The sequence below is a fragment of the Meleagris gallopavo genome, chromosome 8 (genome assembly GCF_905368555.1).
Source record: "Meleagris gallopavo chromosome 8, MGAL_WU_HG_1.1, whole genome shotgun sequence".
Taxonomy (NCBI): domain Eukaryota; kingdom Metazoa; phylum Chordata; class Aves; order Galliformes; family Phasianidae; genus Meleagris; species Meleagris gallopavo.
In genome coordinates, this window is record NC_139411.1 from 11,901,094 (window position 1) to 11,928,885 (window position 27,792).

The 27,792-nt window shown below is 41.1% G+C and overlaps 1 protein-coding gene across 8 annotated transcripts in view; it reads right to left on the reverse strand.

Annotated features, from left to right (window-relative positions):
* Positions 1–27,792, reverse strand: part of ZMIZ1 (zinc finger MIZ-type containing 1) — a 325,056-nt gene that overhangs the window by 252,162 nt on the left and 45,102 nt on the right. For 7 of the 8 annotated variants that reach the window (XM_085229551.1, XM_085229553.1, XM_085229554.1 and 4 more), the window contains one exon: positions 26,419–26,541. The gene's annotated coding sequence lies outside the window, so the exon portion shown is untranslated. Of the gene's footprint in view, positions 1–3,794; positions 3,817–26,418; positions 26,542–27,792 lie in introns of those variants that run through there. The other variant, XM_085229550.1, reaches the window with a different exon arrangement.

Sequence of the window (27,792 nt, forward strand, 5' to 3'; positions counted from 1 at the left end):
CTCATGTCCAAGGAAAGGTGTGACTCACACAGCCCTCTTTGGACAGTATCCCTAACAGCACACAGAAGCTGAACATATTGGACTACAAAGAAAATGCTATTTACAGCAGCAATTTATCGTTCCATACTTAACACAGCTGCTGAAAACAGTTTCATCCCAACAGGGAATAAAATCCACTGAAGCTCTCCCATATATGAATACTGAGAGTACCAAACACCACAACATCAGTTCTTAATTTGATTAAAATGTGGAGTCAACAGCATGCTATTTATAGAAGTCTACTTTTTGCCTCCACAACACACAGAAAGCATTTCAGTAGATCTTTAAATACGCAACATCAACTGCAAATATAAGATTTTTGGCAACTACCATTTAACACAGCACTCAGACCCATTCAAAGACAAGATGCTGAAAAACTAAATGCAAGTTTATAGCAATATTCACAAAGAGACAAGTCAAACACTTCAGATGAGATTTATTTACAAAATACTGTGTGCTTTGTTGGCTGTGCATCCCAACTAAGGATGAAGGAAGATCTTACTTTTAAACTTGAATAACATATAAAATCTTAAACATTTTTTTTCCTCAACAAACCAAAATATCCACTACCAGAGCTCACAGAAAACAGTTGCAGGAAGTTTATGGGTGAAGGAATAATGACTAAATTCTCATCAAGTGAGAACAGATTGCTTATAGATTTCAGATCAGTTTTTCTCCACACAATTTATTCTACTAAAATTCAGTGCATTTTTCAAAATTTAATCTAGAGACATAAACCAACAACATGCACTTCATGAGCTACAGCCATGCACTGCATCTAAAAAGACGCTGATTTATCTGATAAGCAGGATATATACATTTGCTTGAGTGGTTACACCACCTAATACTGATTTGTGGGTTGCACAGCTATGGAGAAGTGCTGGGCTGAAGCAGAGGAAGAGTTCTGATAAATGAATCAGTGGAACTGCAATACTCAGAGTTCAGTGATTTCTTTCTGAATTTTGAAGCCAAGTCAATGAATGGTCTGAATGCAGGAAATAGGAACATCAGATTCCTGCTCTGCCATACATCTATTATATAAATTAGTGTGCTTTTGCACCCATGGTATTCATTTGCAAAAACAAACAAAAAAAACAAGATAAAAACAAGAAGAAAACCAATGCATCCATTGAACATTCTTCCCGATTTTTTTTCCCAAAATTAAGACAAAGACTTCTGTTCCCGGGTATTGAAACAGCCCCTAGAAGAGCACAGACACAGACTTCATCTTAACACTGCTGGAATACGAACCACAACATTAAACTTAGGACTGCTTACATCCAAAAATGCCTGAGAGATTGGTCTTATTGTCTCTGGATCAGCTAAAATTTCTATTTCTGAGTGGAAGCAACTTGAAAAGGTATTAAGTTAAGTATGTTCTGTCATCAACACCCTAATTTCAAAACACAGTATTAATATGGTGTCAATGACCCAAACAGGAATTTGTGATAAAAAATACAAATTTCTAGGTTTTGCTGTTCTTGTTATCACTAATGTCGTACTAACAGTTACTTTAAAGTCAGTAGAAATATATACGCTTACTGGTTTTAAAATTATATTTTAGAATTATAATGCGAGATATCTGAATATACACATGCTGATCAGAAATAATATTCATGAACATTTTATTATGATATTCCTTAATGGAAATAATTTATATTTAATACTATTGCATAATTACAAGTTTTATAATAGTATTGTTAGAAATTTTAATAGAGTGAAAAGACCAATTCAAACTTCAAGAGCTTTTGTAGTAAAGTTTCATGTCACAGCATATTTCTTAACATCCTCATTTTATTACAGTTGCAATATTAAAATTATTAAAGAGTTATCCCCAACAGTCATGTGAAATCAGAGCCCTGTGAAAGAAATAATACACAGCGTATTGAGGAAGTTTTCTTCTTGCCACAGAGAAGCACACAGCTAGAATATCCCCCTTTTCATTTCCTAAGCCACCTTCTGCCCCTTCCCCCCCCCACCCCCCCTGAAGTCCCCATAAGCAATGAAAGAGTATCTTGAATTTACTACATTTGTTACTAAAATCACTTCCATTTTCACTGCAGGTATATTTCAGGCCCATTGCATTTAGTGGGAGAAAGGAATCAAACATGCAGGGAACAGCAAGGATTGATATGTATGCCCTTCACTGAAACAGTCTACAAGGGGGTTTTGCAGTCGCTAATTCCAGCCTGAAAAAGGCAGAAATGTCAATATGGCATCTGCACATTCTCCTTTCCAAACCAGACTCCATGCTCTGACCACACTGCAGCCTTACAGGAGGAGCACAGCACTGGAGAGGCCCAGCATTCCCACCTTGCTGTGAAGGGTACCGATAGCAACAGATGGGCAAAGAAGGTCACTGTGTGAGGCTGCTTCTCAGCCTCAGCCAGCAGGTGCTCAGTGCTGCTTCAGGGCTGGCAGTACAAAGCTGGGCAGGAGTAATCCCTCTGGAAAGCCTGCACAGCCTCTTTTCCCAGAGCACAGCAGCCACAGCCAGGAGGGCCCCCAGCACTGATGGCTGACTCATGGCCACATCTGGTGTTGCCTCTCTTGAGCTGCAAAGGGAAACCAGACAGCCCAGTCTTGCTCTGGGAGGCCACTCCTCACCGTGGGCAGGTGCCAAAAGCAGCTCCAGCCTGCAGATAGAAGAGCAGCATGCCTGGTACTGCAGCCACTGAGCAGGCACTGCATGTCCCCAAGAGGGATCCGTGCCCTGAGTGTGCTGATAGTCCCAGGACTCCTCAGGGCCATCCTCAGGGACACTCAGCAAAGCAGGTGGAGGTGCTGCTGCCCCTCATGGTGTCACACAATTTGTCACCAGGACATAAGTGACAACTGTCCCCACTTTCTCTGAGAGAAGTGATTGCATGGATACTGAGATAGACATATTCAAAACTAGCCAAACGAGCTGAGCTTCACCAGTTTCAAGTAACTGAGGAAAGGCCCTGGAGGCATCCAGGCTGTGGGTCCTGCTGGAAGGAGTGTGCTCTGCGAAGTGAGTTCCTTCACATCCTTAGCAGCCTCCCCTTTGTGGTATGGGCAACTGTGCCTCTGAAGGCCATAGCACACATACAGAACCAATATGGAAATCACATAACTGTGAAGCTCCTGATCTTAAAAAGACAGACAAAATAAAGTAGAAAGAGAGAGGTTTTTGCATATAAGACAATTGAATGCTTTGCTGCTGCCTTAAAAGCTGGCCGCTTTGCTGACCATGCTCTCCTGCTGGCACCAGCATACACTGACCCTCAGTGATGCAGCTAAGCTTACTCACAGAAACAAGCCAAGTCACTTTAACTCAAGACCAACTCAGAGCTGGCTCACCATCAAAAAAAGACAAGAACTGCAACGACACAGGCTGCAACCCTTACCTGGGCTGTCCTACGCCGCTCCTCAAAGCGCAGATCTGCATTAGAATATCAGGTAAAGTGCTTATATGCCACTTTGCACAATAGTACTCTATTTTGAGTCATATAAAGTGATTGAGAATGAAAAAAATGTTTTCTCCACCATTAATAAGTTCTTTTGCAGTTATTTTAACCGCTTACTCTTTTCCTGCAGAACAACATGCTCATAATAGCTGCAGTTTTTGTTTCTTGTGTCTTCCCTTCCCCCAGTTCTCAAGCTCTATCAAATTCTATTTCTTTTCCTGAAACAGCTGACATCTCAGCTGTTATCTTTCTTTTTCCCCTCCAAATTACAAATTAAACAAACCAGTCCATATATATATATAAAAAAAATAAAGATCCACATACAGACTTCTTTGCTGGGTATTCAAACTGGAAAAGTGGGATCGAACAAAGTTCTCCCAGCAGATCTTCCTGTTAACTTCCATGAGATTTTGATTTCTCTGGGTACAGAGAATCCTGCTTCCAGCAGCCCCGCATGGACAGTGTGGGCTGAAGAAAAAAGGAAAACGCAATGAAAATTCTATCACAAAAACCAGACCAAAATTCACATTTTCTGTTAACTTCCCTATGCTATGCTTGCATCCAAACCTTATGATGTTGAACAAAATCAGAACATTTTCTGTCTAGTAAGAATTACTAGACTGGCTAGACTAGACTTATGCCTTTGTATTTAATCTCAGTAAAAAAGCAAATATTTCAAAAGCAAGTAATTGAAGTAATAAAGTGTGGCATTGTAATATGCAAGCTAATTATTTCTTAAAATTCTGTGGTATACTAAAAAGTAAGGAGCTGAGAACAACTATCATTTCAGTAATCCTCTGTTCAAACCCCCATACTTCCATGATCATACCTTTTCCCTGTACAACACACAAAACAGCATGTCTTACTGCCAACGAGAAGTTTCCTGCCCTTAGAATTTCCACCACAGGTCAGAAAATACAGCCAGACTTATAGAACAGAGTGCATTAAAAAAACCCGAGCTTCTGAAGTAGTAGTTTGACATACACAGCCAATCGATAGCAGACAAAGCAAAGGCCAAGAGCAGCCCAGCTGCTGCCAGAATGCAGGCAGCAGCCCTGCTATGACTGCACAGTTCTGCACGTTGGCTCAGCAAGAATAGTGGCATCAAGGGCAACGGCGGGAGAGGTGGGAAGCTTTCCAGACTCAGATTTACAATCGAGCTATTTAAATACACCTTGCATAAGAGTAGGCGAAAAGGGGTCAGTACAGGGGCAATACTCTGCCAGAAATCAGAACATAAAAATAAATCAGACATCTCGAATGTGAAGGGCAATTAACATAGCCCTACTGTGAAACGTGCCCTTCTCCAATACCATGTGTTTTTTCTCTTTTCTAGAAACATACAGCTCATTTCCTCACCTTCTGACCCTAGAAAGAGCTTTAAAAACTGCAGCGAGGGAAAGAAAGAAAAAAGGCAGCTTCATGCCCCAATTATTCCGCCTGCAAGTTTACAGAAAGTAAGCAGTGGGGTCACACTTGGTGCGAGCACACAGAGCCACCGACAGGGCATTGCTGACCCCAGCAAGGCTATGCTCTCCTTAAAATGCAGCTGCTGCTCTTCCACCATTTGCTTGAAAGCTTACAGTCCCTCATGGGTACCACTGAATTTCCTGACCCCTTGCATCTAGAGACCCAGCTAAATACAAAAGGCTTCCGGAGCAGAAGCCAGCCAGAAAAGTGAGCAACAACCAGGGTTTCTCCACCAGCCACAAAAAGGGCCTCTCCCAAATCTCACTCAGTGCTATTCAACAACTGTTTGCTTTTTTGTTTGTTTGTTTGTTTTCTACAGGACTGTGGAAAAAAAAAATCAATGAGATTTGTGCTGCAAACTGATCATTATGACAGGGAAAACTCTGCAGTGAAATTGATTTGTTTAAGCACAACAACACTGCTTACACTCCCCCACAAGTTGGTGGGGTAGACCCTCAGGATTTCAGACAAAAAAAAGCACAAGTACTAAGCCTCCTTGCTATGTTAGCTAAATGATTTTTTTTTTATTAATTGGCTTCAGACCAGCTAAAATGAAGGCAAGGCAGCAGAGACAGAGTGCAAAATGGTTCAGTAAGTGAATGAATCCAGATTAATGCATTTTATAAATTACATGCAGCAGCAAAGATTAAAGATTCTGATCTGTCCCCTGTGTTTTGTCCTCATTTCACCTTCTCACAAGTGTAGCACTTGACTAGCAATATTTCCATAAAATCTCAAACACTAAATATGGAAAGAATCTAACATGAATATGGAAAAGAGAACTATAATGAGGTAAAAAAAAAAAAGGGGGGGGAATTCTGGCTTTCATTTTTAACTTGCAATGATTAGCTGAGTATCTCTACTCAGAAGAAATCTATCCTTGAGTGTGCGCCCCGGTGAGTTCAGCAGATGCCAGACAACAGACAGAGCTCTGCAGCAAGAGGTGAGGAAGCTGCTTTCTATCCTTGATACTTCTCTTTTCTATGTGACTTGGGACAAATCTCTTGGGAGTGCCAGTTTCTACAGCTGTTAACTCAGGCTACAAGTTTTAGGGCACGAATTGCCTGTTGCTTTGCACAAGCAGAAAGGCTACCAGAGTGGGAATCCATCCTCAAGTAAAGATCAAGCACTAGTGTAATGCAGTTGGTAATGAATGACCTGCAAGGGGGTCTTCTCATCCACTTTGTCAGCTGAAGCTCTAGAGCTGCTGTATGTCCTTCATGCAAGAAGTAACTGTGAGACCAGCCCAGTAATGAAAAAACCACATAGGTACCAGAACTCCATGGCTTTTACTATTCTTATTTATAAAGGCATCAAACAGCTGTCACCAATCAGACACTTGTGTTCCAACAAGTACACACAGTGCAGTGCCACATGCAATTAAAAGAAACAGCATCCATCTGAATGGCATGTACCTATTCATATCAAAGGAATAAACAAATACAAACCCAGACACATGCATGAGTATATGACGAGACTCACCAAAACATCACACAAGAATCTGACATCCATTTTATCCCTTTTCTATTCACTATACTATTAAATGTCCCCAAATCTTAATGTGAAGCAGTAGAAATGCTACTGCATAATAGCATATTGTATTACAGTTAAATGAGTTATCAGCTATGTAATAAAGAGTAAAAAACACAGAACTGTTCTATTATGTTCAAGGATCTCATCAGACAAGTCCTGCTTCTATTCCCGTTAAGTAAGGAGACTCAGAGCATGTTTCAGTAATAAGGTGAGCACACACAACACAACCGTTTGCTTTGCTCCTAATCTGTTCAGCTATCCTCATTCAGGGTCCGTTTGTTGTCATTCTTACAGAAAAGCACATTATAAAACTAGAAGATTTCATCACATGACACTAATGCCTTTACTTTCATATTTTTCTATTACCATACTAGTTTAGCTCAAAGATCACGCCCACCACTCCTCAGACATCGGGAACATGTTGTGCAAATGTCATCAAGTAAAGAAGAGAGTTCAATTTCCCCAAGAGACATTTCCCCAAGAGAAAATGATAGACTTCATAATAAGTCTGCAATGCAAATAAGCAAGTTAAAAGCCTTAATGGTATGACTCAACATCATTTTAAGTGGGCAAAAGTGTTCTTTTATGTCTCGTTGCTAATTTCTTTTTAAACATTAGTTATACTCATGTGATAGGTTGTCTCTATCTGCAAGTAGGCATAGTGGCCTCTCAGAATAATCATGCTACATTAAGTTTTTTCATAAAAATAGAGGAATACATCTTCTGCGAAGACCATTCACTGGTACAGGAGCACATGCATACAACTTAGTCATGAATACATATAGCTTCATATTGCCTCTTAGGTCAAGAAATTCAGAAACAAAAGAAGTTAGATATTAAATGGTATCTTGTACATCTCTGTATTCTCTATCCTGTTTCTTTTAGAGATGGGATTAGTGGACCCCCATGCAAAATAACCACCTTTTCATGTGGAGCTGTTGAATATACTTAGGAAGGAAAAGGCTTAAATACTGTGTTTGCAGCAGGTAGGAGTCATAGCAAGCAGCTTGGTACCTACTGCTCAAGAAGAGACTAATGAGGAACAGAGTGCAAACACAGCTGAGCCTCAGAGGAAATGGAAGGAGTATCTAAGGGACTACACAGAACTGCACAGTTTTATGCAACTCAGAAATTCATTGAGTTGGATAACATCTGCTCATGGGTTAAGATTCACCTGCAGAAATACAGCAAAAAAACAGCAAGTTTTTCATATACTTTTCTCCATCTGTTTTATCTATCTGCTTTGCACTTATTCTGTTTAAAATTTAATTATTCTAATCAAATAAAATCTCAAATTCAGAGATTAAAAGCTTTTGAGTCTGTTTGGAGGTTTTTTCACTATCCAACTCAAAACAGGATAGTTCACAGTTCTGTCACTTCATTTCAATACACATAATATATACACACACACGTATACATATAAAATAGATTATCTTGGTTTGGAAAGGACCTTAAAGACAACCTAGCTCCAAACCCCTGCAATCGGCAGGGTTGCCATTCACCATATCAGACTGCCTAGGATCCCATCCACTCTGTCTTTGAACACCTCCAGGGATGGGACATCCACAAGTTCTCTGGGCAGCATCTGCCAGTGCCTCATCACCAATTGAGCAAGGAATTTCTTCCTAACATCTAACATAAATCTTCCCTCCTTTAGTTCAAAACCATTCCCTCTTGTCCTGTTTCTATCAGATTGTGAAAAGATTTAGCTTGGTCCAAGAATCATATTTCCAAATGCACAAGGAGCTGACATTTCTTGAATGATATACTTGCCACACATCCATGTAATATATGAGTCCAAATCCCTTTTCATAGAACCATCAAGGTTAGAAAAGACCTCTAAGATCATCCAGTCCAACTGCCAACATACCACCAATATTTCCCACTGAATCATGTCCCTCAACATTAAATGTTTCCTGAACACCTCCAGGGACAGTGACTCCTACACCTCCCTAGGCAGCCCGTTCCAGCACCTGACCACTGTCTTGGAGAAAAACTATTTCCTAACATCCAATCTGAATCTCCTGTGATGCAATATGAGGTCACTCTCCCTAGACCTATTGCTAGATACATGGGAAAAGAGGCCTACTCCCACCTCACAGCAACCACCCTTCAGGCAGTTGTAAAGCACAAGGTCTCCTGAGCTTCCTCTTCTCCAAACTGAACAATTCCAGCTCCCTTAGCCACTCCTCATAAGGCTTGTGCTCCAGACTCCTCGCCAGCTTCATTTCCCTTCTCTGAGCATGTTCCAGGGCCTCAATGTCTTTCTGGTAGTGAGGGGTCCAAAATATTATTTTAGACACTTAAAGTCATGACATTATCTGGTAATTCCCAAATAACCAAATTCCAAAGGCTCAGGATGCAGACAACACACCTAGCTTGTTGTTTCACATACCATGCTGGAAAAAAAAAAAAAACAAATGAATAGAATGAGTTGCTCAAGTTCATGAGATGTATGTGGGACCCTGATAGGCAAGTGGGTTTACTCTGTACAATGAGAGCTCAAGCAGCAATATGAAACATTGTCAAAGGAGAAGTGAGTTCTCCTTCTGTAGACCACAAGTACATTGCTACACTGCTGTAGTATGCCCATGCTATTCCCAGGACACCAGTAAGATTTTTGCAAAGGACTGTGCTAAGTGAATGTACCAGAGGAGGGTAGTATATGCCTGGGCATCTCTGTATGGCACTCCTTTATGTTGCTTAGTAGAGTCCTAGAAAAACAGGTCAACCTTTGAACAATTTCACTTATCTGCACATTAATGACTTGTTCAAATCTGACAAGTGTTCTCGTCCCATCATTTATACCATAATTTATAACCTTTATCTCCAGATGCCATCCAGTTTAGAAGAATATATTGGGCAGTGAACTTTGAGACCTCCTTACCACAAAACTTCCAATGGAAAGCTGAGCTTTAATTTACTGCAGGACATCTGGTCTTCCATTTTGATTTTAGGATATTTGAAAGCATCTTCAACATATTAAATTCTCCAAATGGTGGGATGTTTCTTTCATGGATACTTCCATGAAAGTCTGTCACCTCTCACTGAGGGAACAAAACACGAAACTTGTATATCTGTAGAATACACCTTTCCTTCCTATACAGGGACACTGGCACTTCTAATTTTTCTGTTTCCTCACTAAAAGCTAATCTTTTTTTTTGTTTGTTTGCTTTTTTTTTTTTGGTAGTTTTTTTTTTTTTTGAAGTCTCAACAATCGTGAAAGCAATCACAATTTACAGTCACAATAAGATAAAAACTAATTAAACTAATTCACCATGCTGTTTTTCTTCAAACAGGAAAAAGCTAGGCATGCTGAAATACAGCATACTCATCACAGCAGCAAATGTTCTCTGCTTTATGCAGTTCTAGCAGCTGCGGCCCATCTATTTGTTTTATTTGGCCTTTTGAACATCTGCATAACTTGCATTCTTTAGATACTAGGTTACTTCTGTCTCTGGATGTGGGGGTGGAGAAAAGGGGAGGGGGGGACTGAGTCCTACAGTTTACCTAGTTTTGAAATCCACCATACCTGAGTCAGACACACAGATTAATATGCTTTAGATATTTTGTCTCCATGGGAAAAGAGAAAAAACAAAGTAAAACATTCTTTAACCATTTACTTGCAACAAGTATGTCTTACAAAACTGTTAGTAAGAAAAATAATCCAAGTATGCAACTACTGCTCCAAAAGCATTCATTTTAGACTGCTCCTATGGCTTAGTGGAAATTACGCTTTAAGGTGACAATGAACAACAATCAGTGATAGAGGAAGTTGGGCAAGATAAAAGTCTGCAAGATAAAACTTGCTACTTCGGTGTATAAACTACTGCACCAAATGGCACTAGCTCCTAACTCATGGCAAGACCGGATGTAGCTCTGGGCAGCTTGGTCTTATGGTTGGTGACCCTGCCCACAGCATGTGGGCTGTATTGGATGGTCCCAGGCCATTCTGTGATTCTACGATACAGGCACTATGAAAAGCAACAAAAAGATGCACTTGCCTGAAAGTCACTTTCACTTGCTGTCACAACACCAAAGTTCCAGCTCAATCACCTCAGTTTATATCATTTGCCTTACTAGTTCAGGTGCCGTTGCACTTGTTCACTTCCCAGTCCTGCTAACATACACCAGAAGGAAAGCCTGGCACTGGGGGTAGGCAGTGCCAACTATGGGAAAGAATGGCTGGCATACTGTAGAAATGAACATACTGAAGTACAAAGACTACTGACGTTTTCAAAAATTTTTGAAGCAGCCACACTTAAGTTATATAACAAATTAAAGCGTGTAAAAATGTTTTATTTCCAACTACAGTCCAATCATGCTCATTTATTCGAAAACAGGCTTCTACAACAGGCTTCAGCTTCTTTCAAAGTTGCAACCTTCTTCCTTGCTGGTCCTGAAGATCAGATTACATCCTCACATTGCCTATTTACACATTGCAACACTTGCTAAGAACTGAAGACTACTGACCTTGGAATAAGAAATTTAACCAAGGCAGGTTGGACTGCCAAGAAGTGACGCTTAGTTGCTTCATCAAAACGTCAAGCTGAAGAAATATTCACGTCCATGAAAGTTTATTTCTCCAAACACACCAGCAGACCTGATAGTTTTTATTTCTGTCTACCCACAAATCTTGTCCCACTCATTAAACATAAACCCCTCTTCCCAGACATTTTTACACTGAGTACTTCAAATTTCTACAGCAAAGAAACATGAAACCAGCATTTTCTCTCAAGATAAGTGATTTAAGTAGGTCACTCTGAAAGTAATGTTTCGTATTTACTTCCACGGAAAATACAACAAAGAGCACAATAACAGTATTTGATAGAACAAATTCCCAGCTTCAAAACGCTATCATTCAATATAGTCTCCACCATTATCTCTGCATTTTTGCCAGCAATGAACAAGGGCCTTATCCCACACTCAAAAACATGCACCAGCAGAGGTGACCTACTGTCACCACTGCTGGAATGTACCACGCACCACCTTGATGTGCTCACATCCACTCATTGGTCTCCAGAAACACTCAACAAATGTCATGAATGCCGATGGGTGCCTTTTTTTTTTTTTACATGAAGAATTTCAAGACAACGACAACTGGACAGGAGCATTTCTACTGCTCCTGTCTTTGGCTTCAGGAAACATCTATAGAAAATTAAATGAAGACACAGTAGACTTCATAGGGATCCAAAAGAAATTTCCATATTCTACTGAAAATCAACAATAACTCCATCACTCTTTTGGTTTCATCCATAGTTACCATTAGCTTGTTTCTGCCCCACAGAACAAGAGGCTGTAACTGAAACTAGGTTTTTCACAACCTGCTCTTTACACACGTAACTCCATGCATGTAAAAATTGGATGAAGCTGAAAGAACTCTTAATAATATTTGAGTGATTGAAAGTATGCAGAAAGAGGCAGAACTGTGATGCCCTAGGTCCAAGATGTTTTACTACACAACTGGGGAAGAGTAAAATCTGCAAAAGACTGAGGAAAGACTGGTCATAGCTAACTGTCATGAAATGTTTCTAAGCAAAGAAGCTATCACAGTTCCTATGTGAAAGAAAAAAAAACAAAACAGTAGAAAACAAAGTTATCTGAATACAGGAATAATTGTTTGGACCATTTGGAGAACAAAACCCAAACTTGCAAGTGGGCTGCTGTCTCCATAATGAAAACAACAGTCCCCATCTACAGCTGTTCTTTGCTCACAAAAAAAAAATCAGTAAGCATCCCACATACATGTAGACACTAGCACGAGCACTTCTGCACTGCCTTACAAAGTATCATTCTCACTCTTCCTGAAGAACGATTTTTTAATCAACTGCAATCTAATCTAGTTGTCACGCCTCTATATATAAACAGCAAGACGAGTTTTGATTAATTTAGTTTTATTTTCTACCTCCTTTAGCCTGTTTGATTATATATAAAGTACTGTTGAACTAATTGAAGTAGTCCCTCACCACACCTTCGGGGAGCACATTAACCATACTTCTGGTGAGCACTGGTGTGCTACAGCCATCAATGTTACAAATACTATTTTATTATCACGGTAGCAAGTCTTGCAAGGAACTGCAATAAACTCTATTAACATTTCATTCAAGTCTATGGTCATATTAGGTCAAGTGCTTGTGAATAAACTCCAGAAGATGGAGGTCTGGCTTTAAGACTTGTTGCGTTTTCCTAGATTTAATGTTCAGTACAAATTGTAGAGTTCTCACTCCATTTCATCAGGGACAAAATGTCTGTAAGATAAAACTTAAGAGCAGGAGGGAGTAAAAATAAGTGTGTCTACATAAGCATCTTCCAAGGGGCCATCACCAGGCCAGCTGGAGGCCAGCACATCATCCTGGTAACAGAATCTCATGCTGCGTTCATGTCTTGTACCACTTCACCAGTGACCATGTCATGTCCCACAAAATACAGACCAACATTACTTCCACAAGCATTTGCAGTCTTCAAATATAAGATCCCAACAGGAGGCAGGCACGTTTGCTCCAGATAACATTCTTGGGACTATCAGTTTTCCTCAACAACGTGGTACAAACTATGTCAGTGTTTCTTGGATACTGAACTTCAGAGATTGCCAGCTCCTCTCAGAACAACCAACCCCCTACTTTTCTCATCTTAATTCTGGCCAATTGGATGAAAGCACTATCTAATATAATTATGAAATACAGCTCAGAATTCAAGTACTCCAAGCTCTGCAGCAGGATTCCATTTGTAACTCCAAGGAGTGTAAAAACAAGAGTTAATTGCCTGTACAAATATTTCAGGGTAGTGTTTACGTAATCTACAGTACATTAAGTACCAGAGTTGTGCTCTACTGATAGGTGAAAGAACAACTCTGAAAGGCAACTGCATTGCCAATTAGCTTTCAACAAATATGTACACAAGCTGTGCTTGCAGGCTTGCACTCAGCTTCCTCATTCCCTGCAAACTGCCTAGCTTATAATGGTGCCTGCTCTGCTCGACAAGGGGAGGCAGTGGGATTTATTGGGCTGAGCTGTAACACACACAACATCACAGCTTCCAATTGCAGTCTTTGACCAAAGCCATGTTCCAGTCACAAGCACGGGACACAAACCCTTCAGTCTAAGCAGGAGAAAGCAAACTGCTCTTGTAGTTTGTGCCAAGAGGACAGAGCTTGCCGTAACACCCCAGAATGCACACAGGCATCCCATGGTGCCTGGCTCCAATGTGTGGGGAACCCTAAGCACCTATACCTATGTGCACTGCGGCTGTACAATGGCTTTGACTAACAAAGCTGTACACACATGGAAAAACAAACCCAAGTTCACAAAACGACATGAAAAGATTCATGTTTGCAGGCTTTGGGTATATCTGCACTGTGCTCCACCGAGAAAGTGGGCTTCTGCATTTTATTTCAGTAAAACCAGCTGCCCTGGGCTTTGCTCCACATGTGGGCGCAGCTGTTAGTGCTGCTTTGGGCAGCACTGAGTAGCAGGGTGCAAACACCCGATCTTGCCTTCTTCATTTGCTTTGCAGATTATTGCCATCAGTGTTAGGATAGACTCAGCCTAAAGGAATATTTTGTGAACAGTTTAACAATAAACGTTAAAATAGCTTTCTGCAATGCTTCCAAGTTCACCCTTCTCACAGAACATTTTTCCACACTCCAAGTTGCTGCTCTGCTAACCGCAATGAAAACTCAGTCTGAAGATGGAAAGACAGAGGCTGCAGAAACAAGAGAGTTAAAATAAACCTGGAATGCTGCTTCATAAATTCCTTTAACTCACATGTTATATAAATTGCCATTTCGATAGAAAGACAGCAGAAAATAAGTCCTGTCTACTAAGCTGTGTGGGTTGTAAGTTATGCTTATATAAGTTCAGATATCCACATGACTTGATGATCACGTGTCTAAGTCTGCTTTTGGGGGTTATCTATGTTCTCCATGTTTTGTTTCAATATTTGGGAAAACAATCATTCTGCCTTACCACATGGAGTTTGTGAGACCTTGTTAGAAGTTTTTCAGCTGGTGCCCTCCTGGCATTAAGCTTAACATAGGCAGAGGGATGGAACACGGTGAGACATGAAAGAGCAGCTAAAATCTGCATGGCCTTGCTACCAGAGGTTTAGGAAAGGAACTTCTCTGGCATGTTCTACAAAATGGTTCACATCTGGTCTGCATTACAACAGGAAGGGCTGCCTGACGGGTTGCCAGAGCCACCCAAAGATACCAAAGAACAAACAACCGTTCTTTTGATGCAGTTCTGTGATAGAGAGCTTAACATACTGCAAGTCTGCGGGTTTATTTGTTGCTTTGTTAATACAAAGTACAGCATACATAAGCCTCCCTACTTATTTATTTGATTATTCTTTTGAAAATGTGCTCATCTCAGATAGAGTATGTTACCAAGTTGGAATCTATGCATAAATATCCATCATCATCCAAGTGGATATTTGAACTTCTTTTAAGCAGTAAAGGACACGATGTTGAAGTAACCTTAAAGCTACATTCAAATGCAGAGTCACTGAGAAACAACCTAGACCAGCTCAGGCACCTCCGTGCCAGGGCGAGCAGTGCCAACATGGGCACACCAAGCTCAAGCAGGGCAAAAGCTTTCAACACCTCTCTTGCTGAGAGAGCAAGCTGAATAGGGTGACATTTTCTCTAATAAAACCATATCTGTTCATGTGATGTCATAGAGATCTTTAACAAAGGACTCCAAAGTCTAAGTTCAACTGTAAGGAAGGCAAGACATTTGAAACTAATTCCATCCTCCCAGATGAAAAGGAGTCCATACCACTCATGTAACCACACATACAGTAGGTTAAAAGGAAAAAAGATTACTGCTTTGAATATAAATGACTTGGAATGCAACACTAAAGAATCAAAATAAAGGATTGACAATGTGTGGTGGCAGTACTAAATTAATTATTAAAACTGCTTAAGGAATGAGAGGACCATATGAAGATAATTAATATAAATAATGCAAGTCTCATAAGAAGTTATGACATCTTTAAAACGATTGTTAATAGTTTCAAATTCAACATATATAATCATACAATTTTACAGACTGCACTGTGGGATCTTTCAAGCAGTCAGATGTTGTTCTCTAATTGTTATTCTCTCGAGTCATTCACATGAGAAGATGTGTTGCTATGTTCTACCTCACACTAGGACGTACACAAGTTTTTTTTTTTGTTGTTGTTCTGTGATAGCAGTTCAAAGCTTCCAGTGGTTTGTTAGAGAGAGGGAAACATTGCACCTTTCCAATTATGTCAACTGCAGTTTTATTCCTATGCATTAATGGCACAACTTCACATGAATTATATGAACTGGCCACGCACCAAAATGCATTTCTTCCTCCTAGAAAAAGTCATGACAATGAACAGAACATTTGAACTGCTTCTTCTAAATAAAATGTATTAGTATTCTCCAGCTTGCATTTTGAATTGCATGCACCTATTTTCTTTAAGAAAAGTGTGTTTAAGCTTTTTTTAAACTTCATTTTCCATTATGTTTGTGTACCATTATGTTTGTGTCATGTGTTTATGATCTTTATCATTATCATAGTGAGCAAAAAAAGAGAGAAAAAAGCCAGACTTAGGAAATATGTCAACATTTGTAGTTCCCTGTCATTTCCTCTGCTCGTTTGTAGTGATATGACTTCTGGTTAACACCAAGCATTTAGTGATATCATGGAAGATACAGCTTTGCCCTGTTCAAATATCTTGACTTTTTTTAAGCACCGCTTCCTTTTGCTACCACTGTTAAAGAAAATCCTCAAATAAATAAGAAACAAGCAGGCAGAAGAGATTTCACAGAAGAGCAGGCTGGCTACTCACTTGCAGATCTGTCCCTCCATTTGCAGCCTATTGCTACTTGGGAAAGGTCCTGTTACATACCAAATGTCAGCCCTGCTCACCCTTGAATATAATCCTTTTATTATCCAGTGCAGTCTGCAGTCCTGCAGAGCCCACTGCCAGAGGACAGGCAGCACAACTGCCTATAAGGTAATGGGCCTTCCTATCTTAGTATTTCAACTGGTTAGAATTTCACAGAGAAATAAAAATATCCCTTGTTTCCTCACTTAAAAACAAAGTCTTCCTATCATGAATCAGAGGGGAAAAGAAACAAAAAGGAACATTTGTGAAATGTAAATCCAACAGCACAGGGTAGATCCTGGAAAACACAGACGTATGCCAACCATACTCACATACATGAGGCCCTCAAAAAAAAAAAAAAAACAAAACCAAAAACACAACAGGAAGAGTGAACAGCCAGCACAGAAACTGCTTGGTGCCAGCATTGGGTATTCTTGCTGTGCATGCAGAGGGAATCGCTCATTTTAGCACCCTCAGCCTTCCAAGTTAGTCACATTTCTTCTTTTATTTAACTCCTTAAAGTCAACTTACACTTAAGTAAACAAACACAGCAGGAAAACAAACAAACAAATACTGCTTTTATTTTTAAGTCCTGGAAACTGCCTCACTAGAGTTTCAGGACCCTCAGTTGCACTGTTTGCTGAATTCAACCTCAATTTCTGATACATCACACTCAGAGACCATTAACGTCTGTCTTGATAACACTGATCTGCAACTGTGCTAACTGGAAAAGAATCTGAGCCCATACCAAAACCAGGACAGAACTACTGAAGCACCACAGATAAAGCTCAATTAAAATCATGCGCTGGCTGTACCAAACAGCTATCTGAAACCATCCACCTCATTGATATCATGGATTGATACTGCTTTTACTTTTCAGCTCAGTGCTTCTCCAGCTGTATTTGATGGGGTTTTTTTTGCTACAATTATCTGTATTTTAATTTTTCAGCATTCACATTTTTCTATGACCCTCTCCAACAGAATTTTTTTTTTTTTTTTGGTCCATCGCCTTTCCTCAGTGTCCACGATCCATGGAGAAGAGGTGGTTGATGGTGTTATCACAGGCAAACAGAAAGAAGCTAATGGTAACAAGCACTCCTTGCTATGTAATTATTATAGGAGAAAGAATGCAAATGAGCCCTAATCTATCTCACACAATGGCAGAGGTCTCAGATTTGCATTAAATCTTTTGCAGCAGCTCCAGATAGGAGACTCTGCAGATAACAATGCATCTGGAACATGGGCTGCTTCCTCCACTCCTTGCTTTTTATTAAATTGTGCGCCCAGCAGGTACAGTTGTCCCTGAATGACTTCCCCTTCCCCCATCATTGCTCTTTTCCCCTCATCCTTCCATCTCCCCTGTTAGCTTTTCTGGAAAAAAAGAAAAGCTAGTTGTACATGCCATTTGGCTCAATTCATGTTTACAGTGAAGAAAGCACTATTTAGTCATTGTAACAGGGGAATGGACACCAAGATATCTCAGTTCTGTTCCCAGCTATATCATTTGCTTGATGGGGGACTGCAGGGAAATAACTTTGCTTTTCTGTGCATCCATGTGTTCAGCTAGAAATACAGGGCTGACATTTGTAGTGGCCCAACAGATTTTCGTTTCACAATTGCATTTGTCAAACACTTTCAGGAAGCAAGTACTAGACTTCGCTGAGCTCACAGAAAGCAGCAGTCCTTCAGCAGAGCCGCTGCCTGCATCTAATTCCCCCATCTGATAACAGATTGCAAGGACTGATGTTCTTTCCCAGTGCTGTCATGTTATAATAGGACACATACCTATGTAAGTCAGTTGGCGCCCATAGACATGACAGCCCACTAGCATATCACAGGATGTAGGAATTAAATTGAGGTGCTCCAATTGCAGCTCACATCGTATCTATGACATGCCATTTTTCTCTTAGTGTCTGCAGTGTCTTCCTCTGCGGCTTGTTTGGATCACAGGAGTCAAATGTACCCAAGCCTTCCCTACGGAGTCCAACAGAGAGAAGGCAAACCTCCTTCATGGGTGTCAAGTAGGATCCACATTTCCCAGCACAAGCACCTCTTTGATTGCCCATTTTCTCCTGAGACTTTTGTCAAGTGAAGAAAATTATATTCTCGAAATTCATCTTAAATAATCAAGAATCGTCTAGAACAAAAGCTTCTTCTATAAGATAGACAACTCTTAACTCCATAAATAAGCATATGAAGTAATGAATCAGTACATAAAATATCACTCTACATGGTATATGAGGAATTGTTTCAAAAATCAGCATGAACCACCAAATCCATCTCAACATCATCACTACTAGTGCAGTACTCTTGCTTAGTCATGAATTTATCTGAAATATTAATCATAGGCAAAGGTTAACTTCTTGGAAATCTGTTATTAGGGAAACATCACACTAAATCAAAACAGTTTTACTGATAATTAAAAGATACTTCCTACCAAATTATTGACATCAGTATAAAGTAGTGCACCCCATTAACTGTGGATAAGTGCACGAGGACTAACTGAAAGGAAATATCCTGTTTCAGATGCTGACAATTAGAAAATAAAAGAGAACGGCAACCTGCCAACATTATTTGCAACTGCTTTCAATCTTCTGAAATCAAGATTTTGGAGACTTGTCTGCAACCACCACCACTTTAAATTTGAGTCCTAACCAGTGATGCACATGATCTTCTCATGTCAGGTCCAGACTCCCAGGAATTCCAAAAGCAAAAAAAACCTAGCAGTCACCAAGAGACAGCACAATGTCACACAACCAGATAGCACCACTCTCAGTTACATCTTCAGATACATTTATCATCCTCTGTATGCGATCTGGAGACAGCAGCATGCTTTGTTCCTCAGCTATTGTTTTTTTTTTTTTGTTCTTTGTTTGTTTCCGTCCTCAGTTCACCAATGCCAATGCAGGCAGGCAGTTCCTCTGGAAATTGGCTGTAGTTGTATTTTTAAAGCCTGCATAGCTTTCCAGATTGGGTAGTCTAAGACTATTAAGCTATTACCAGAAATTAACAAACAGATTTTTTTTTTTAATAAGTAAATAAATGCAGTTATGGAAAGGGTTGGAATTTAATGCCATGTAACCAGTTAATTTTCCAGTCATTGTGGCCTTGCTAATTTACATCTAATGGAGCAGTAGGTGGGGTAGTGACTTTTGGCAGCTACTTGACTATCCTGTGCTTGTCTCTAAATCAGACAAACAGATAGCTGGGATCCTCATCTGACAGCTGTATTGGGTACAATTACCAGTTGGTACAGACATTTCACCTATACCTTTTTTTAACTAACTACTGATGGTTCTTATTTTAAATGCTTCAGGTCTTTCTGGGTACTGAAGTTCTTTGAAAGTATGTTCTCCCGTTTGCAGTGATATTTAAGGCTCCTATCACTTGAAAGGGTTGAAGCAGTATGATGTTATGAGTGAGCAATCTTCACATCAGAAAAGCAAAAGCTGTCTTGCACTGATTAGTTCTCTTAAAACTAAGAATGAAACCTTCATTCATCTTGTTCATAAAGCTGCAAACAGTCTTCTACCTGGTCTGTACGCTGACTTTCCAGTGCTAGAAAATGTTTCATTCAGAAAACTGCAGGAATACAATGCAAGAAGGGGATATTTTAAAAGCAGGCTATGACAGGTACCAGAAGCTACAATTTCTTACATTTCTAACATGCTTCATTCCAGACTTGTCACTGACCTCTAGGCTACTCCTCAGTGACCAATCACAATCTAGTCCCATTTCTACATACGCACAAAAGTAGTCTTCCATATTCACAGGTAGCAGTAGAATATTAGAGCCTCAGATGCTCACCATCATTTAGAAGTCAAGGATTAATTGGACTAATTACCACACTGGTGCTGGACCAGCAAAAGCATCAGGGCAGAGAAAGTCAGCTGGGACAGCTCAGACCAAAGTCACCACCACTGAAGCATGCTCAGCTGCTTTGCCTGGAGCCAGCACAGCTCTCATCCAGCATGCACATCTGGGGGCGGTGGTGCTGGAGGAGAGACATCTTCACATGGAACTGCTGCACACACTGTGAGCCTCAGCCCAAGACCTACACCATGCACTTTAAGGAATGCTCACGTTAGGCATTAACCAGTTGAGCAGTTGAGCCAAATAGCCAGTCAAATATTTACAAGGTTTTCAGAAGGTGCTAGATTAACCTCATCTTTTCAGTATAAAGGCAAAGGCCATGATTTTTCACTCCTTTTCACATACCCTGAAGTTGTACTTCTGAAACTGAGACTGGCAACAAACAAGTTGTTAGAAAGAAAAATTCAAACAGAAAGCTTAACAGGGATTCAATGCATAGTGTAGACAACAGAGTTGCACTGGAGTTGCACAAATAGAATAGCACACCGTGTTCCTAAAGAGGACAAGAAGCAAAAGCCAGCTCCTGGAGTCGGTGATCACAACTTCACCTGAACAGCAGCTTTTCCTTCACAAATTCATATCCAGTTAATTTCAAGGTAAAGGCAAAAATTGCCAGCGCACTTTCAAGAATCTCAGCAGCTCTTCCACATACTACTCTCAGAAGTTTTTTGAGAGGTTCTCTCTACAGCAGCACTCTCATTTCACTTAATCACACGAGACGTCTTACACTGCTGAATCAGGGAACCGTCAGCTCCTTTTGAGGTGAAGGCACTGGCACTCAAGTGGCAGTGGGAAGTGGGTTCTGTTACAGATGGGCTTGGGGAGGAGGACTGCAAGGCAGTGCGTGATTTACTTGCCAGCATCCTATCATCAAGTCACATTAAGCCTACCAGCAAAACTCCTTCAGTTCAAACAAAAGCAGTAACCTTACCATGTGACAAATTTGTAAGGGGTTTGCCTCTGAGGTGATTCTGTGAACAAAATACTATTTAGAGTTTTATTTTAAAAATGATCTTCATATGCAGTCATAAGTTAATTTCAAGCTGAAGTGTGGATATTCGAGCTGATTTAACTTAGCCCACCACTGACTTCAGCATTCCAGAGATTTGCCTCCTCATGAATGTGCATTCCTTTTATCATCCACTTAGTCTACAGCTCCATGGGTATTTGCAGTTACAGCCCTGCACTGCCACACACATCACAGCACATCGACAGCTCCTACAGCTTTCCAAGAGAGACACTGGGGAACACAGCAGCAGCACAGAGGCACCACTGAGGACAGAAGATCGTTTGAACAAGCATAAGCAAGTTTGCTTTAGCTTAACAGCCAGTGACAGGTAGGCCTCAGCCCTCCACCTGAATGAAAGACACAGGTAGCACCTCCCTGGAGCATTTCTGTCTGCAAGCTGCAGGTTGGCAGACAGCTGCTGACAGCTATGGGGCTAAGCTAGCAGTTCCCAGGCAGGATCATCTTGCTTCCATTCTAGAAGGACCACTCTCCTAAAGCCACACACAGGTTTTACTTCCTTGCTGTGCTTGTGTAAAGTCTGCTGTCTGCAAGAAAAGTATGACAGTAGGTAAATACTGAACTAGCACACAATAAAATCCATAAGAAACATTCCTGATTTTATACCTGCTTCTAATCTGATTGTGTCCTGCATTCTGAATCGGCCACAGAATTACAGACATAGCACAGCCTACAGAGTGCAGCAAGAAAAGGCTATTGCATTCCAACAGCTGGTGGCAAACCACAGTCCCCATCCAAACCACAAGTGCCAGAGACCAAATATTCTGCATTTTGCTTACTGCTAATAAAGCTGCTTCACTTCATTAAAAGCAGCTTATCATTTTATCTACTTACTCTGATTAATTAACCTCTGGTTAAAGTGAATGAACACTTGATTTGAGGATTCTATTAATGTGACACTGGTGAACCACTTGCATACTTCCATCCTCTTCCTGTGATTCTTCATTCTCCCTCTACCAACAATATCTTATTGGGCTGTTTGAATTGTCACTCCCCAGTACACTTCAAGCATACCGCAAATGCTCTTATAAAGAATTAAGAGAGGATAGGTACCAAAACTCATCCAACGCTCAATTTCCCTGCTGAAGTGTGAGGATTAATAACTTCTTCTCACTGCTCTGACCACAGGCTTTGGAAAAAAAGAAAGAGCTAGGTAAATGTTGAGGGGGAAAACAGTCCATACAATTAATTAGCCTTTCCTGAATAAAACACAGCTTAGTGTGATGATGCACAAATGGTAGTCAGTCCCATCCAGATCCTCAACTTTCTTAGAGAGCAAAAAACTTTCTCCCAAGCCAAACACCATGTGCAGTATAGGAATAAAGACAGCTTCTGCTACACTGTACGCCTACAGATTTTACAGTTGCATACTACCGCCAAATTCTCAATTTCTAGCAGCAAAAAAGCTTATGTTACTCTTCTTTAGCCAAAAGCTCGAAGATTGAAATTAGAGAGCTGCTCATTTTGCTGGCAACACTGTTTTTCTTCATATGCCTCATTTTTGTCTCTATTCAATTTATTTTGTAGATATCCAAAAGTTCCTGAGAAGCTGAAGAAAACCTTCCCTTTTCCCCCCCTCTCTTCCATAAAAGCACATCCTTTCTTTTGCAGAAGTGCTCATGGAGAGAATGGAAAGATCATTAGGCCTAAAATCATAGCAGATTCCTGGCTTGAGGAGGGGTAAGGGGAGAAAAAGAGGGGGAGAGCAAAATGCCTGAGTCATCTTAAGACACAGGGTCTCACTTCCTGCTCCATCAAGAGAAACTATAGCTAAAACACTACCAAAAGTACTGAAAAACTATGTCTCTTTCAAGAAACAAGCATGCTTATATTCTACAGTTGATAACCTCAACACAAACCTGGTCCAACCAGACAGCCCTGCATGCGAGAAGGCACCAAGGGGAAGTCTGGTTTGTATCACACACGGCGCACCAACTGACTAGGAGTCACTGATGTGGTTCATCTGGCTTTCAAGGCTATCAGCACCAGACCCAGACATTTCAGACCACATGTTACAAAGCACTTCCCCAGTACAAGTTTACTCAGTTCAAATCGGCATGGGCTTTCCTAGACAAAATTTCTCTACAACATGCAGCTTCCCACTGACCTGCCTTGCATCTGACTGAATGAGAGATCCTAACTCAAAACTTCTCAAAGGACTTTGGGGGAAAAACAAAAAAAGGGGGGGGAAGATCTGAAACAAATACCTCGTTGAAATGCTCGACAAAGGCTCAGGAGTTATGACCTCGATTTATATATGAAAAGAGAAATACAAACAAAGAGGGTAAGTTTCCCACAGGCGGGTGAGTTGTTAGAGGCACGCTGCTAACAGCCACCCTGGCCACCTGAAATGCTAGCTGGCAGCAGTGTCATCTTTCCCTTGGAGATGGCTTGATACAAATGAGAGGGCAGAATAATGAGGGCACAAGTTCTTTCAAAATCAGCACACAATTTCTGAAACCATCTGAAGTGTGATATGGTTGCTCTTTCAAGGAACAAAAACCTGAAAACAATCTCTGTACACATTTAGTTAAAGACAGGAGGGAAGTCCAGCATTAAGTGCAGCAAATGACACAGCAATCTGTGGGCCACCAGCCAACTTGATCCACTGCTGCCCTGTCCCTGCCCTCTCTTCTGCTCCCATTCCACACTTGGATCAGGGCAGGAGCCTCCCTGTCCCCACCTTTCCTGTCTCTGCTCTGATGTGACACACAGGCAACAATTTCCTTTTGCTTGGGTTCTCCACTGTCGCCATCACAGCAGCCTTTCTTCCCCAAGCCTTTCACCCCAAGGAATACAGACTGCATACGGTATTTGATAATGCAGACTCCATTGCTTAAACACCACACGTTTGCAGACAGCAAAGCACATTTGACAAAGGTACTGCAAAAGGGCTAAACAGCATACTTTTCCTGGGCGCAAGCTCCTACAGCAGCCCCATAGGGGACAGACACTGTGCTACACAGGGATGGCCTCCATCACCTTGCTGTCATAGTAAAGAGAGCAGGGGCAGTCTGACAGTGTACTCAGGAACTGTGTGCCGGGAGCAGCAAGTGAGGACTCCCCTCTAGATTTCCAGTGCAGTGTGAGAGGGAAAGACAGCTATCTCCAGCCAAAGATGGGTGGCAGCAGAGAAGCCCACAAATTGAACAGAGTGCCTCCGCTGCAAAGCGCTGTGTGAGATGTGTACTGGGTGGAAGGCAGTAGCAGCAGCTGATGTCCATGGTCCCACAAAGCAGCTTGCAGAGTCTTTGCTTCCCCAAGCCCAGGGATTTTGAAGGCATTCAGTAACTGTACAAAAACTCAGCTGGAGTTATAAATCTTAACAACAGCTCTCCTTCACACCTGCAGCTCAGCCAAGGCTCCCACGTCTCAGTGTGCCCCAAGATTGTGCATTTCAAAAGAGTTTTACAGAATCCTTCACTTGTCTGGGAGAAAATGGGTTCAAAAGCCACCAGGCAGCTTCTGTGGGCTCCTCCTCACATCACACCACAGCAGCAGAGGCAATGCTTGCCTGTGACAGCACAGTTGGCTGCATTATTTAGTCTGGCACCAAGGAGAAAAGCTATCAGCCGTTTTTAAGTTAAATTCAGGGAACCAGCTGAGGACCAGCAATTGCCATTTCTAAAATGAAAGAAGAGGAGTGTAAACAGCCTTTCCATAGTAACAAAGATTAGCAGCCTGGAGTCTGACACTCCTCCTGCATTAAAAGATAGGAGACAAAGCAATAGACAGGTAATTACATAGACAGGGCCCTGGGGAAATTGAAAGCTCCTTGAGAACCCTTTAGCTGGTCTGTATGTTCCTCCTTGTCTCCATTTCAGCTGAAGGTCTCCAAGAAACATTTGCCCATTAGGTCATTAGCTTTATTGCAGAAGATAGTCAGGCAGCTGGTGGAGGCCATTCAATAAAGACTTAGTTTGGCTTAGCACCATCAAGGATGAGATGGAGAATGAGAAAGAGCATCCCGAGGCACATTACCTGTCTGCAGCTTACCCTTTATAAGTTAGTGTACTTCGTCAGTCTGAGGCATCTGACAAATGAACTCTGACAAGTCTCACTGGTGCAATTTAAGACATTATTGCATTGCAATGTCTCCCAAAGCCCCTTACAAAGTTTAGTACCACAGAGCAAATCTGCAAGAACAACATATATCATGCCATCATGCATTGGCCTCCCATACTCCCAAACTAGACAAGTTAGCAGAAGCCCCCTCTCAGTGCTATGCTAAGGTATTATGCTGAACTGCACCAGAGGAGGTCTAAACAGGAGACACTGCCTCCACTACAAGAAAAATTTGCCTCTAATACAAGAGCTTACTTCCTGTTGTCTCTTTGAAGCACTACTTTCAGTTCCCGAGCAGCTAACAACCTAAACACCAAGGTCTGCTATCAAAGCATACATGCAGTTTGTCCAGCAACATACTTCAGACTGCTCAAGCACCTCATTCTGTCCTATGAATCATGGAACTACTAAGTTTTTCTCTTTTGTTTATCCTGACAAACTCTGTGGAAGGAACAATAAGGATTACGTTTGGATCACACTATCAGATGTAACTACAACGTTTAATTGCTTAGGAAATACAACAAAGAAGATGCTGGATTTGAACTCTCACCCACCACATTTCGCACTTCGCCCAAAATTTAAAGCGTGGACAGGTGAGGAATTGCAGACTGCCTCTAACTCTTCACAAAACACACCATTCTGATATGGAGCTGCTGTTCCAGCTGGTTCCTATCTTATCCACCAGTGGTACAAACAGCCATGAAACCAATGAAAACCTCAAACAAGATGGGTTAAAAAATGTAATAGAAGGAAAACTTTATGAAACATTGTTCAAGTTGGTTTCTCTCAACCTATCTCACTGTCTTCTCATCTAAGCTGGCAGTGAGAAAAAGATTCAAGCTGTCAGCAATACAACAGTTACATTATTTATAATTTCCCTGCAAGCATTTAAAATCCATCTCCTCTTCCAGTTTTTGCAGAGGGACTGTATCCTGCACCCAGAAATGGAGCAATAAGCACAGAAAGCTCCTTTTTGCATCAGACTGTTAAAGACAGCAGTAGGGCAACCTGTGTTAAACAAGAAACTTGTCTCAGCTCTACACAGACAAGCTTCTAACATCACCCTTTTTTCCAACAAGAGACAAGCAAGCAAAGCACCTCAGAGAACATATTACCTCTTACCTTTTGAAGAGGCCGCCGCCAATTAGAACATTCCCGGAGCTTCTAATTCAGCAGGGAGGAGGGTAGGAGGAGCCAGGGGGAAGGAGCAGGGTGTTGTTTTCCTTCTCAGCACAATGGTATTTCCTAAGTGGAAAAAAAAAAAAAGAAAGAAATATTAGGGTTTTTTTTGTTTGCTTGTTTGTTTTAAGAGGCTACAGGGCTACAGATTACAACTCCTTGGACAAACTACTGTGGCCTCTCCTTCTCCAGTCCCAAAGTATCAGCTTGAGCTGTCCTGTCTCCTCCTATCATCACCATACCGAGGCAGGGATATGAAGTCAGCTACTGCTAAGAAAAATGGAAGTGGATTCACCTATACCAAAATGGGATAAGAATCACAGAATCACAAGAGATGTACAGCCACTCATAACTTCTATTTCTTAAGTATCTATTCTACCTAAAACAATATTGTCCTAAAACAACGTTGAGTCCAGTTATATTGAATCCTACAATTAAAAGAGAAATGCCAAAATGATGGGAACAGAAACCAGAGAGCCTTCTTGTGAAGAAGATAACATCTAGAAATCCAATTTTCTCCTGCTTCACTGCCATAAACCGCAAACACTCACCTCAGACCGTATCTCAGACACTCTTTACCCCATTCTGACCACAAATTTAAGGAAATTTACTGATGTACAGAATTAATGGGCCCCTCCCTACCTCCAGTACCTGCCTCTGATGAAAGGCAGGCAAATCAAGTGGAAGGATGCATGCAAGCCATTAACGTATTTGAGGAAATGGCAATCCACTCAGGGTGGAAACGCATCCAGTCTGTTCTCCATCACATTTTGTTAGCTCGTGCTCACATGGAAACTACCCCTTTCTGTTCCACAGCAAATCCAAGTGCAAGTCCTCAAAATATTGAAAAGAGTTCCCACACATCTCTTCTTCATCCTGCAAAAGACAATTATCCCACTTGCTTCAGTCCAAATCTTGTTCTCCCCCGAGCAATTTTGCAGAAGGGCCCCAACAGATGCAGAACAACAGAAAATGCAGCACTTCCAGAAAAAACATCTCCCTCCGAGCCGACCATGTCTGTCCAATTTCAAGTGGCCACAGTTCCTGCATTTCTCTGGGGGACAACAGCTCTGCTCTTCTCTCCTCCTGTCAGCAAGACTTAAAGCTGCAAGAATAATTCTGTCCAGATTCCCCTCTAGATAGGCGATGATTTAAAGAATTCATGAAGTAACAGTGGCAGTGTAAATAAACAATGAAAAAAAAGTGAAGATCACAGAAAAAAAAAACAGGAAAAACATGCACTAAGGAGAGAAAGAACAAGATTAGCAACTCAAAGCCTCTTCTGCTTTATTATACTCACCATAAATAGGTCTTGCA